The following is a 13,134-nucleotide window of genomic DNA, read 5'->3' as shown; positions in this document are numbered from 1 at the left end:
AGACTGCAGCCAGAACCTAAACACCCGGAGAAAAGGTATGTCTGCTATGGCTCGGCGGACAGAGAGCCCGACCACAAAACACAGGCTCAAGGGTTTGATCCCAGGAGCATGACGGTTCCATACCTCCTATTTTCTATGAGAGGTACCTGGATCCGCAGACAGCACTCCCTCACTAGGAGACCAGCATGCATATCTTCCGTATCAACCAAGGAATTGTCCTGACCGAATCCTTTCATTTAACGCAATGTTGCCATTGACGTCTGACATGTCTGAAACCCAACACTTGCTTCCCCCTCATACTCCGTAACAAAGCTAACGCATCAGACTTATTCTTAGTACCAAGGAGATATGTCAAGGAGAAATCAAACTGCGTGAAAAAGAGCCCACAGTAAAAGTCTGTGCCCAGTAAAGACCGTTACTCTATGCCTAGTCCAATCCAACCAATGTCTCCATTCCTCGATAGTTCTCAACAGCCAAGAGTTTCAGATCGCCTATGTCATAGTTGAACTCTTCTTGGGAGAATTTCCGAGGAAAAAAAAAGCACAGGGATGAAAATAACCCATCCTTTTTTCTGCGAACAAACATCCCCACAAAAGAAGCGACTACCTTAACTACACAAGGCAAATTATCAGGTTGTCTGAGGACAGGAGCTTTAGACTTTAGCTGTCTTGAGAGCAGCAAAAGCATCAACAGCCTCAGTAGACCAAGAGGAAGAGTCAGTACCCTTCTTGGTCATATCAGTAAGAGGGTTATGACTGAAGAGTTCTTAATGAACTTATGATGACATTTAGCAAAACCTAAAAACCTCTGTAAAGCATTGATTAGTTGGTTGTACCCAATCAAAGATGATCTGTACCTTTTATAGGGTCCCAGCCAAGTACAATCATAAGACCAATGTGAGAGAAGAACTTCGCATTCAGTCTCGGAAAAAACATACTCCAAACCCTGAACAGAATCTGGAAGACGAGATCTCATAGATGACAGGGATTTATATAAACAACTCGAATAATAGAAATTCCTCCAAGACTTAAGCTCGGGAGTCTCCTAACTGATGGTAGGATTGTGTCTCCGCAACCAGGACATACCCAACATGAAGGTAGGATTGTGTCTCCGCAACCAGGACATACCCAACATGAAGGTAGGATTGTGTCTCTGCAACCAGGACATACCCAACATGAAGGTAGGATTGTGTCTCCGCAACCAGGACATACCCAACATGAAGGTAGGATTGTGTCTCCGCAACCAGGACATACCCAACATGAAGGTAGGATTGTGTCTCCGCAACCAGGACATACCCAACACGAAGGTAGGATTGTGTCTCTGCACCCAGGACATACCCAACACGAAAGTAGGATTGTGTCTCTGCACCCAGGATATACCCAACATGAAGGTAGGATTGTGTCTCCGCAACCAGGACATACCCAACATGAAGGTAGGATTGTGTCTCCGCAACCAGGACATACCCAACATGATGGTAGGATTGTGTCTCTGCAACCAGGACATACCCAACATGAAGGTAGGATTGTGTCTCTGCAACCAGGACATACCCAACAAAACTTTAGCTGACAAGGAAGGAACCATGAATGAAATAGATTCTGTGTGTAACACTCCCATTCTCATACACACATTCTCCACCTTAGAAGTAACATGACTTTGGGTGAGGGAAGAATTCTCAATTGCGGACACTTGAACAAGATGACCAAGAGTTGACACTATGCACCCACACTCGACAGAAAAATCACTGTCAATAAGAAAGCTGAATCGGAGTCAACAAATGAAGAGCTAACCATAACTCCAGATATGGTAACCAAAGACACTTGTAGAAAAAAAACAACCGGTGGTCTGAGAGAACCTCAAACCTTCAGAACTTGTGTCCTCACATATTAATGATTCTTTTCTTTTTATCTTTAATAAATTCATTATTGTATCTGAAACACTGAATCAATACGTGACCTATACGACCTCAGTATAGACAGAAACCAGTCGGTGTTTCAAGTTTAATTTTCTCCTTGGACTCTCTGCAGGCCACAATTTGAATCACTTCTTCTGCCTCAACAGAATGAGAGGGAGAAGTCACTAAAATATCCTCGATTGTCCAAACGCATTGCCAGTGACATGGCCTCATCCAGGGACAACTGTTGTGAATTCTGTTATCGAACTCCCTCCTGTGGTCATGAATGGTACTTTGGCGAGTTCTGTGCATGGATTCCCTCTGGTGTCTGTGAGTGGAGCTGCTGCTTCTGAGGTTCCTTCCACAGGTGATGTAGTTTATTCTGTGGCTGGCTGCTCTATTTAACTCCACTCAGATCGTTACTCCATGCCAGCTGTCAATGTTCTTGTACTGGTTCAGTTCGCTCCTGGATCTTTCTGGTGACCTGTTTACTCCAGCAGAAGCTAAGTCCCTGCTAGTTAACTATTTGTTCATTGTTTCCTTGTCCAGCTGGTTATCATGATTTTGCCTTGCTAGCTGGAAGCTCTGGGATGCAGAGTGGCACCTCCGCACCGTGAGTCGGTGCGGAGGTCTTTTTGCACACTCTGCGTGGTCTTTTTGTAGTTTTTTGTGCTGACCGCAAAGATACCTTTTCTATCCTCAGTCTGTTTAGTAAGTCTGGCCTCCCTTTGCTGAAACCTGTTTCATTTCTGTGTTTGTGACTTTCATCTTAACTCACAGTCAATATATGTGGGGGGCTGCCTTTTCCTTTGGGGAATTTCTCTGAGGCAAGGTAGGCTTTATTTTCTATCTTTAGGGCTAGTTAGCTCTTAGGCTGTGAAGAGGCGTCTAGGTCGTGTTAGGTACGCTCCACGGCTATTTCTAGTTGTGTGATAGGATTAGGGGTTGCGGTCAGCAGAGCTCCCACTTCCCAGAGCTTGTCCTGTGTGAGTTTAACCATCAGGTCGTTCCGGGTGCTCCTAACCACCAGGTCCATAACAGTACAGCTGGCCCAAAGTATTAATGCATCTCAATAGAGGGATAAGAGAAGTTCTGAGACCATTTTTTTTTCTCTGCAGTGTGTTTTGTCTTTCTTTTCCCCTTAACCTCTGGGTGGTTCAGGACACAGGTGTAGATATGGACATTCAAGGTCTGTCCTCTTGTGTGGATCATCTCACTGCAAGGGTACAAAACATTCAAGATTTTGTGGTTCAGAATCCAATGTTAGAGCCTAGAATTCCAATTCCTGATTTGTTTTCTGGGGATAGAGCTAAGTTCCTGAATTTCAAAAATAATTGTAAACTGTTTCTAGCTTTGAAACCCCGCTCCTCTGGTGACCCCGTTCAACAAGTAAAAATCATTATTTCTTTATTACGTGGCGACCCTCAAGACTGGGCATTTTCCCTTGCGCCCGGAGATCCTGCATTGCGTGATGTGGATGCGTTTTTTCTGGTGCTTGGATTGCTTTATGATGAACCAAATTCAGTGGATCAGGCAGAGAAAATCTTGCTGGCTTTGTGTCAGGGTCAGGATGAAGCGGAGGTGTACTGTCAGAAGTTTAGAAAGTGGTCTGTGCTTACTCAGTGGAATGAGTGTGCCCTGGCGGCAATTTTCAGAAAGGGTCTTTCTGAAGCCCTTAAGGATGTCATGGTGGGATTTCCCACACCTGCTGGTCTGAATGAGTCTATGTCCTTGGCCATTCAGATCGATCGGCGCTTGCGTGAGCGCAAAGCTGTGCACCATTTGGCGGTATTCTCTGAGCATAGGCCTGAGCCTATGCAATGTGATAGGACTTTGACCAGAGCTGAACGGCAAGAACACAGACGTCGGAATGGGCTGTGTTTTTACTGTGGTGATTCCACTCATGCTATCTCCGATTGTCCTAAGCGCACTAAGCGTTTGCTAGGTCTGCCACCATTGGTACGGTACAGTCTAAATTTCTATTGTCTGTTACTCTGATTTGCTCTCTGTCGTCCTATTCTGTTATGGCATTTGTGGATTCAGGCGCAGCGTTGAATTTGATGGACTTGGAGTTTGCCAGGCGCTGTGGTTTTTTTCTTGGAGCCCTTGCAGTATCCTATTCCATTGAGAGGAATTGATGCTACGCCTTTGGCCAAGAATAAGCCTCAGTACTGGACTCAATTGACCATGTGCATGGCTCCTGCACATCAGGAGGATATTCGCTTTTTGGTGTTGCATAATCTGCATGATGTGGTCGTTTTGGGGTTGCCATGGCTACAGGTCCATAATCCAGTATTGGATTGGAAATCTATGTCTGTGTCCGGCTGAGGTTGTCAGGGGGTACATGGTGATGTTCCATTGCTGTCAATTTCGCCTTCCACTCCTTCTGAAGTCCCTGAGTTTTTGTCAGATTACCGGGATGTATTTGAAGAGCCCAAGTCCGGTGCCTTACCTCCTCATAGGGATTGCGATTGTGCTATTGATTTGATTCCTGGTAGTAAGTTTCCTAAGGGCCGACTGTTTAATTTATCTGTGCCAGAGCACGCTGCTATGCGGAGTTATATAAAGGAATCCTTGGAGAAGGGTCATATTCGCCCGTCGTCATCACCGTTAGGAGCAGGGTTCTTTTTTGTGGCCAAGAAGGATGGCTCTTTGAGACCTTCTATTGATTACCGCCTTCTTAATAAGATCACAGTCAAATTTCAGTACCCTTTGCCGCTGCTGTCTGATTTGTTTGCTCGGATTAAGGGGGCTAGTTGGTTCACCAAGATAGATTTTCGAGGGGCGTATAATCTTGTGCAAATTAAACAGGGCGATGAATGGAAAACAGCATTTAATACGCCCGAGGGCCATTTTGAATACCTGGTTATGCCATTCGGGCTTTCTAATGCTCCATCTGTGTTTCAGTCCTTTATGCATGACATCTTCCGAAAGTACCTGGATAGATTCATGATTGTATATTTGGATGATATTTTGGTCTTTTCGGATGATTGGGAGTCTCATGTGAAGCAGGTCAGAATGGTGTTCCAGGTCCTTCGTGCGAATTCCTTGTTTGTGAAGGGGTCGAAATGTCTCTTTGGGGTTCATTTTTGGGTTTCATTTTTTCCCCTTCTACTATCGAGATGGACCCTGTTAAAGTTCAGGCCATTTATGATTAGACTCAGCCGACATCTGTGAAGAGCCTGCAGAAGTTCCTGGGCTTTGCTAATTTTTACCGTCGCTTCATCGCTAATTTTTCTAGTGTTGCTAAACCGTTGACTGATTTGACCAAGAAAGGTGCTGATGTGGTCAATTGGTCCTCTGCGGCTGTAGAGGCTTTTCAGGAGTTGAAGCGTCGTTTTTCTTCTGCCCCTGTGTTGTGCCAGCCAGATGTTTCGCTCCCTTTTCAGGTCGAGGTTGATGCTTCTGAGATTGGAGCAGGGGCTGTTTTGTCGCAAAGCAGTTCTGATGGCTCGGTGATGAAGCCATGTGCCTTCTTTTCTAGAAAATTCTCGCCTGCTGAGCGCAATTATGATGTTGGCAATCGAGAGTTGTTGGCCATGAAGTGGGCATTCGAGGAGTGGCGACATTGGCTTGAAGGAGCCAAGCATCGCGTGGTGGTCTTGACGGATCACAAGAATTTGACTTATCTCGAGTCTGCCAAACGGTTGAATCCTAGACAGGCTCGATGGTCGCTGTTTTTCTCCCGTTTTGATTTTGTGGTTTCGTACCTTCCGGGCTCTAAGAATGTGAAGGCTGATGCCCTGTCAAGGAGTTTTGTGCCTGACTCTCCGGGTGTTCCTGAGCCGGCAGGTATTCTCAAAGAGGGGGTAATTTTGTCTGCCATCTCCCCTGATTTGCGGCGCGTGCTGCAGAAGTTTCAGGCTGATAGACCTGACCGTTGTCCAGCGGAGAAACTGTTTGTCCCTGATAGATGGACTAGTAGAGTTATCTCTGAGGTTCATTGTTCGGTGTTGGCGGGTCATCCTGGAATCTTTGGTACCAGAGATTTGGTGGCTAGATCCTTTTGGTGGCCTTCTTTGTCACGGGATGTGCGTTCTTTTGTGCAGTCCTGTGGGACTTGTGCTCGGGCTAAGCCCTGCTGTTCTCGTGCCAGTGGGTTGCTTTTGCCCTTGCCGGTCCCGAAGAGGCCCTGGACGCATATTTCCATGGATTTTATTTCAGATCTCCCTGTCTCTCAAAGGATGTCGGTCATTTGAGTGGTTTGTGATCGCTTCTCTAAGATGGTCCATTTGGTACCCTTGTCTAAATTGCCTTCCTCCTCTGATTTGGTGCCATTGTTTTTCCAGCATGTGGTTCGTTTGCATGGCATTCCGGAGAACATCGTCTCGGACAGAGGTTCCCAGTTTGTTTCGAGGTTTTGGCGGTCCTTTTGTGCTAAGATGGGCATTGATTTATCTTTTTCTTCGGCTTTCCATCCTCAGACAAATGGCCAAACCGAACGAACTAATCAGACTTTGGAAACATATCTGATATGCTTTGTTTCTGCTGATCAGGATGATTGGGTGTCCTTCTTGCCTTTGGCTGAGTTCGCTCTTAATAATCGGGCCAGCTCGGCTACTTTGGTTTCGCCTTTTTTCTGTAATTCTGGTTTCCATCCTCGCTTCTCTTCAGGGCAGGTTGAGCCTTCGGAATGTCCTGGTGTGGATACGGTGGTGGACAGGTTGCAGCAGATTTGGACTCATGTGGTGGACAATTTGACATTGTCCCAGGAGAAGGCTCGACGTTTCGCTAACCGCCGGCACTGTGTTGGTCCCCGACTTCGTGTTGGGGATTTGGTTTGGTTGTCATCTCGTCATTTTCCTATGAAGGTTTCCTCTCCTAAGTTTAAGCCTCGTTTCATTGGTCCGTATGAGGTTCTCAATCCTGTGTCATTTCGTTTGGCCCTTCCAGCTGCTTTTGCCATCCATAATGTGTTCCATAGGTCGTTATTGCGGAGATACGTGGCGCCTATGGTTCCCTCCATTGATCCTCCTGCCCCGGTGTTGGTCGAGGGGGAGTTGGAGTATGTGGTGGAGAAGATTTTGGATTCTCGTGTTTCGAGACGGAAACTCCAGTACCTGGTCAAGCGGAAGGGTTATGGTCAGGAAGATAATTCCTGGGTTTTTGCCTCTGATGTTCATGCTGCCGATCTAGTTCGTGCCTTTCATTTGGCTCGTCTTGATCGGCCTGGGGGCTCTGGTGAGGGTTCGGTGACCCCTCCTCAAGGGGGGGGGGGTACTGTTGTGAATTCTGTTATCGAACTCCCTCCTGTGGTCATGAATGGTACTTCGGCGAGTTCTGTCCATGGACTCCCTCTGGTGGCTGTGAGTGGAGCTGCTGCTTCTGAGGTTCCTTCCACAGGTGACGTAGTTTATTCTGTGGCTGGCTCCTCTATTTAACTCCACTCAGATCGTTACTCCATGCCAGCTGTCAATGTTCTTGTACTGGTTCAGTTCGCTCTTGGATCTTTCTGGTGACCTGTCTACTCCAGCAGAAGCTAAGTCCCTGCTAGTTAACTATTTGTTCATTGTTTCCTTGTCCAGCTGGTTATCATGATTTTGCCTTGCTAGCTGGAAGCTCTGGGATGCAGAGTGGCTGTGAAGAGGCGTCTAGGTCGTCTTAGGTACGCTCCACGGCTATTTCTAGTTGTGTGATAGGATTAGGGGTTGCGGTCAGCAGAGCTCCCACTTCCCAGAGCTTGTCCTGTGAGTTTAACCATCAGGTCGTTCCGGGTGCTCCTAACCACCAGGTCCATAACAGACAACATGGAGGGACTATAAACTTTCATATCTTGTATCTGACTAGTACGACTCCGACAAAATTAACTGCGGAGAGCTGGGTCATTCCAGGAGGTCTCCACTGCCCAGCGTCTGAACTGACAGCAGTAGTCCTCCACACTAAGTTTTCCCTGACCCAACCTGCGGGTCATTGATTCAGCAACAGCAGTTTTTATCCGAGTCGTTATTAATTAGCCCAAGAGCAGACAAAAAAGTTTCAACTGAGGAAAGCACTGGAGAATCCTCAGTCAGAGAAAATGCCCAACTCTGAGGTTCACCATGGGGACAACTACAGAACAATACTAACACTTTGACTCTCTCCTCCGGATGAGGCAGGACAAAGAAGAAAAAAACAACTTACATGAAAGAAAAATAGAAAACTTGCTTTGGTTCCCATTGAAATAATCCAGCAAATTTACCTTAAGCTGGTTTTAGGTGTTGTAGAACATATGTAGTGGTGGTTAACACATGCTGATGTTGCTGCTTGATATCTGCCACCTCCGACGACAAGGACCACAAATGCTCTGTGAAGGTGTCCACAACGTTCATAATGGCTTTTTAGCCTCCAAGAAAAGTAAATACAAAAAAAAGGAGTGGTCTGGTGATAATGTTATGCTAGTGTCGAAACTCACTAGGGAGAGTAGGCAAAGCTAAATGATGCAACTCGCCCTTCCGATTGCTGTACAGACCAGAGATCCTGATCAGAAGTCCCTAGTGGCTCCTGCATGAGCCCTAACCACAGACTAAAAGTTGCCATATCGGACGTGGGCTACTTGAAAGGCCGTCGAGCGCTTCATATTCCTCCTAAAGAGCCGGAAAGCAGAGCAGAGTGTGAATTACGTATAAAAGGGACAGTGTGCTGAACAAAGGAAAGATCCCAGAGTGAGTAGAATAAATCATGAAATACAAAATAATGTATTCAGTATGTATTGTTCGAGAATATGCTGCCTACTTCTAAAAAGAAACAGAGGATAGGTACAGGGTAAAGAACATAAACAGCAAAGAGATAAACCCCAGCTGGAATTTTATTGACTGGCTATAAACTACAGCAGAATGGCTGAATATACAAAAGAGACTATCACTAGCAGGAAATGCCAGCAAGGGAAAAGTATATAAAGTTGCACCCAAAAGGTGATAGGGCAGACAAATAAAAACACCTGTGCTATGCTAAACAGACAGCAGCCAGAGCAGCAGAACCTAACCACCCGGAAAAAGGTATGTTTGAAAGAGAAGCTGCCCAGAAAACAAAGGCTCAAGGGTCTGAACCCAAGAGCATGACATAATCCCATCCTAGGCCCATTCCATGTATATCTGTCCCCCATCCTAGGCCTCTTCCTGGGTCCCCCATTTTGGTACATTTGTCCACCTCGGTATATATGCCTCCCAATTCTGGTATATATGTTCCCATCCCAGAATCATTCTGGTACATATGTCCCCTATCCTGGTGTCATTAGCGTAGCTACCACGGGGGCAGAGGGCGCAGTTGCCCCAAGCCCTGCCCTCAAAGAGGCCCACTTTCAGCATGCCGATATAGTTAAGCCCCGCGGTAGAGCAGGGAGACAAGATGTCCCTGCAATACCGTTCTGTAGACCACAGGTCGCTTTAAGCCTATGGTCTGTAGAACGACCAAGACCCCAACACATGAATAGGACGTCAGAGTCCCGATGCAGTAACGTCATTGCTCTGCGCCAGGACTCTGACATTCTGTAAGTGTGTCGATTGTATGCCAGCGTGTTATTCCGCCTGGCCCTTGCCGTTGAACTTGTGAGGATGCTGGATTAGGTACGTTACAGAGTATAGGATTTTTGTATTTTAACTAAAACTTGTGAGGGCATCATAAACAATGGGGGACCCTGAAACGGTGGTGGGGCCATCATACATTATAGGGACTACTGTGGGGGTACTTATAAAGTGTGGTTCCAATTATAAAGCTTGGAGGCTAATGTGGGGTTCATTAAATAGTTTGGAGGCTAATATGGGACCATTATAATGTTTGGGGGCTAATGTTGGGGCAATTATCCAGTCTGGAGGCTAATGGGGTATTGTACAGTTTGGGGGCTACTGTGTGGACCATTCTACAGTTTGGGGTCTACTGTTTGGACCATTATACAGTTTAGAGGCTACTGTGGGGGCCATTATACAGTTTGGAGGCCACTCTGTGGACCATTATACAGTTTGGAGGCTACTGTCGGGGCCATTATACAGTTTGGGGTCTACTGTGTGGGCCATTATACAGTTTGGGGTCTACTGTGTGGGCCATTATACAGTTTGGAGGCTACTGTGTGGACCATTATACAGTTTGGAGGCTAAGGTGGGGTCCATTATACAGTTTGGGGTCTACTGTGTGGGCCATTATACAGTTTGGAGGCTACTGTGTGGACCGTTCTACAGTTTGGGGTCTACTGTGTGGACCATTCTAGAGTTTGTGGTCTACTGTGTGGGCCATTATACAGCTTGGGGTCTTCTGTGGGGGTATTATACAGTTTGGAGGCTACTGTGTGGACCATTATACAGTTTGGAGGCTACTGTGTGGACCATTACACAGTTTAGAGGCTACTGTGTGGACCATTACACAGTTTGGAGGCTACTGCGGGGGACATTATACAGTTTGGGGGTCTAGTGTGTGGGCCATTATACAGTTTGGAGGCTACTGTGTGGACCTTTCTAGAGTTTGGGGTCTACTGTGTGGGCCATTATACAGTTTGGGATCTACTGTGTGGACCATTATACAGTTTGGAGGCTACTGTGGGGGCTATTTTATAGTTTGAGGTCTGCTGTGTGGGCCATTATACAGTTTGGGGTCTGTTGTATGGGCCATTATACAGTTTGGAGGCTACTGTGTGGACCGTTCTACAGTTTGGGGTCTACTGTGTGGACCATTATACAGTTTGGAGGCTACTGTGGGGGCTATTATATAGCTTGAGGTCTGCTGTGTGGGCCATTATACAGTTTGGAGGCTACTGTGTGGACCATTATTGTCACGAAGTGACAAGGGTACACCAGGGACACTTTAACAACGGTGGGCCCAGTTGGTAGGGAACGCGGAATGGACACCTCCGGCACTCACCTCAGGATGTGCCCTGCTTTTACTACCATCCCTCTATGGGTTATTTCAACCCGTCGGCGACCAGGATACCTAGTCCCTCACTTGCCCTGCACCTATCCCTAAGTGGGGAACTGGCAGGTGAGAACACTGGTCCCACCGCTGCACTAATACAACACAAGGTACAACACAAACACCAGGAGAAAAGGAAACACAAAACAACACTTAGCTTTGTCTGCTGCAATGCAGGCACCAAATGGCAGAATTCAACTGAAGCACCACTGAACCCAGCAAGCTCTTTCTCCAACTTGGTTGATCTCCAGAAGGACCTGTATAACCAACTATCAGCTGATGCATGAGGTAACGTTTTGAAGGATGGTGGGAGTGGTATATATGTCTCCCGTCCTGGGCCCCATTCTGGTATATATGTCTCCCACCCTGTGCCCCTTTCTGGTATATATGTCTCCCACCCTGTGCCCCTTTCTGGTATATATGTCTCCCATCCTGTGCCCCTTTCTGGTGTATATGTCTCTCACCCTGGGTCCCTTTCTGGTATATATGTCTCCCGTCCTGAGCCCCTTTCTGCTATGTATGTCTCCCATCCTGTGCCCCTTTCTGGTGTATATGTCTCTCACCCTGGGTCCCTTTCTGGTATATATGTCTCCCATCCTGGGCCCCTTTCTGCTATATATGTCTCCCGTCCTGGGCCCCTTTCTGGTATATATGTCTCCCACCCTGTGCCCCTTTCTGATGTATATGTCTCCCATCCTGGGCCCCTTTCTGATGTATATGTCTCCCATCCTGGGCCCCTTTCTGGTATATATGTCTCCCATCCCGGGCCCCTTTCTGGTATATATGTCTCCCATCCTGGGCCCCTTTCTGGTATATATGTCTCCCATCCTGGGCCCCTTTCTGGTATATATGTCTCCCATCCTGGGCCCCTTTCTGGTATATATGTCTCCCATCCTGGGCCCCTTTCTGGTATATATGTCTCCCATCCTGGGCCCCTTTCTGGTATATATGTCTCCCATCCTGGGCCCCTTTCTGGTATATATGTCTCCCACCCTGGGCCCCTTTCTGGTATATATGTCTCCCATCCTGGGCCCCTTTCTGGTATATATGTCTCCCATCCTGGGTCCCTTTCTGGTATATATGTCTCCCATCCTGGGCCCCTTTCTGGTATATATGTCTCCCGTCCTGGGCCCCTTTCTGGTATATATGTCTCCCGTCCCGGGCCCCTTTCTGGTATATATGTCTCCCGTCCCGGGTCCCTTTCTGGTATATATGTCTCCCGTCCCGGGCCCCTTTCTGGTATATATGTCTCCCATCCCGGGCCCCTTTCTGGTATATATGTCTCCCATCCCGGGTCCCTTTCTGGTATATATGTCTCCCATCCTGGGCCCCTTTCTGGTATATATGTCTCCCATCCTGGGCCCCTTTCTGGTATATATGTCTCCCATCCCTTGGCCCCTTTCTGGTATATATGTCTCCCGTCCCGGGTCCCTTTCTGGTATATATGTCTCCCATCCCGGGCCCCTTTCTGGTATATATGTCTCCCATCCTGGGTCCCTTTCTGGTATATATGTCTCCCATCCTGGGCCCCTTTCTGGTATATATGTCTCCCATCCTGGGCCCCTTTCTGGTATATATGTCTCCCATCCCTTGGCCCCTTTCTGGTATATATGTCTCCCATCCTGGGCCCCTTTTTGGTATATATGTGGTATATATGTCTCCCACCCTGGGCCCCTTTCTGGTATATACAGTGGGTCAAAAAAGTATTTAGTCAGTCAGCAATAGTGCAAGTTCCACCACTTAAAAAGATGAGAGGCATCTGTAATTTACATCATAGGTAGACCTCAACTATGGGAGACAAACTGAGAAAAAAAAATCCAGAAAATCACATTGTCTGTTTTTTTAACAATTTATTTGCATATTATGGTGGAAAATAAGTATTTGGTCAGAAACAAAATTTCATCTCAATACTTTGTAATATATCCTTTGTTGGCAATGACAGAGGTCAAACGTTTTCTGTAAGTCTTCACAAGGTTGCCACACACTGTTGTTGGTATGTTGGCCCATTCCTCCATGCAGATCTCCTATAGAGCAGTGATGTTTTTGGCTTTTCGCTTGGCAACACGGACTTTCAACTCCCTCCAAAGGTTTTCTATAGGGTTGAGATCTGGAGACTGACTAGGCCACTCCAGGACCTTGAAATGCTTCTTACGAAGCCACTCCTTCGTTGCCCTGGCGGTGTGCTTTGGATCATTGTCATGTTGAAAGACCCAGCCACGTTTCATCTTCAATGCCCTTGCTGATGGAAGGAGGTTTGCACTCAAAATCTCACGATACATGGCCCCATTCATTCTTTCATGTACCCGGATCAGTCGTCCTGGCCCCTTTGCAGAGAAACAGCCCCAAAGCATGATGTTTCCACCACCATG

Source organism: Ranitomeya imitator, chromosome 5 (genome assembly GCF_032444005.1).
Source record: "Ranitomeya imitator isolate aRanImi1 chromosome 5, aRanImi1.pri, whole genome shotgun sequence".
Classification (NCBI taxonomy): domain Eukaryota; kingdom Metazoa; phylum Chordata; class Amphibia; order Anura; family Dendrobatidae; genus Ranitomeya; species Ranitomeya imitator.
This window is presented reverse-complemented; position numbering follows the sequence as displayed.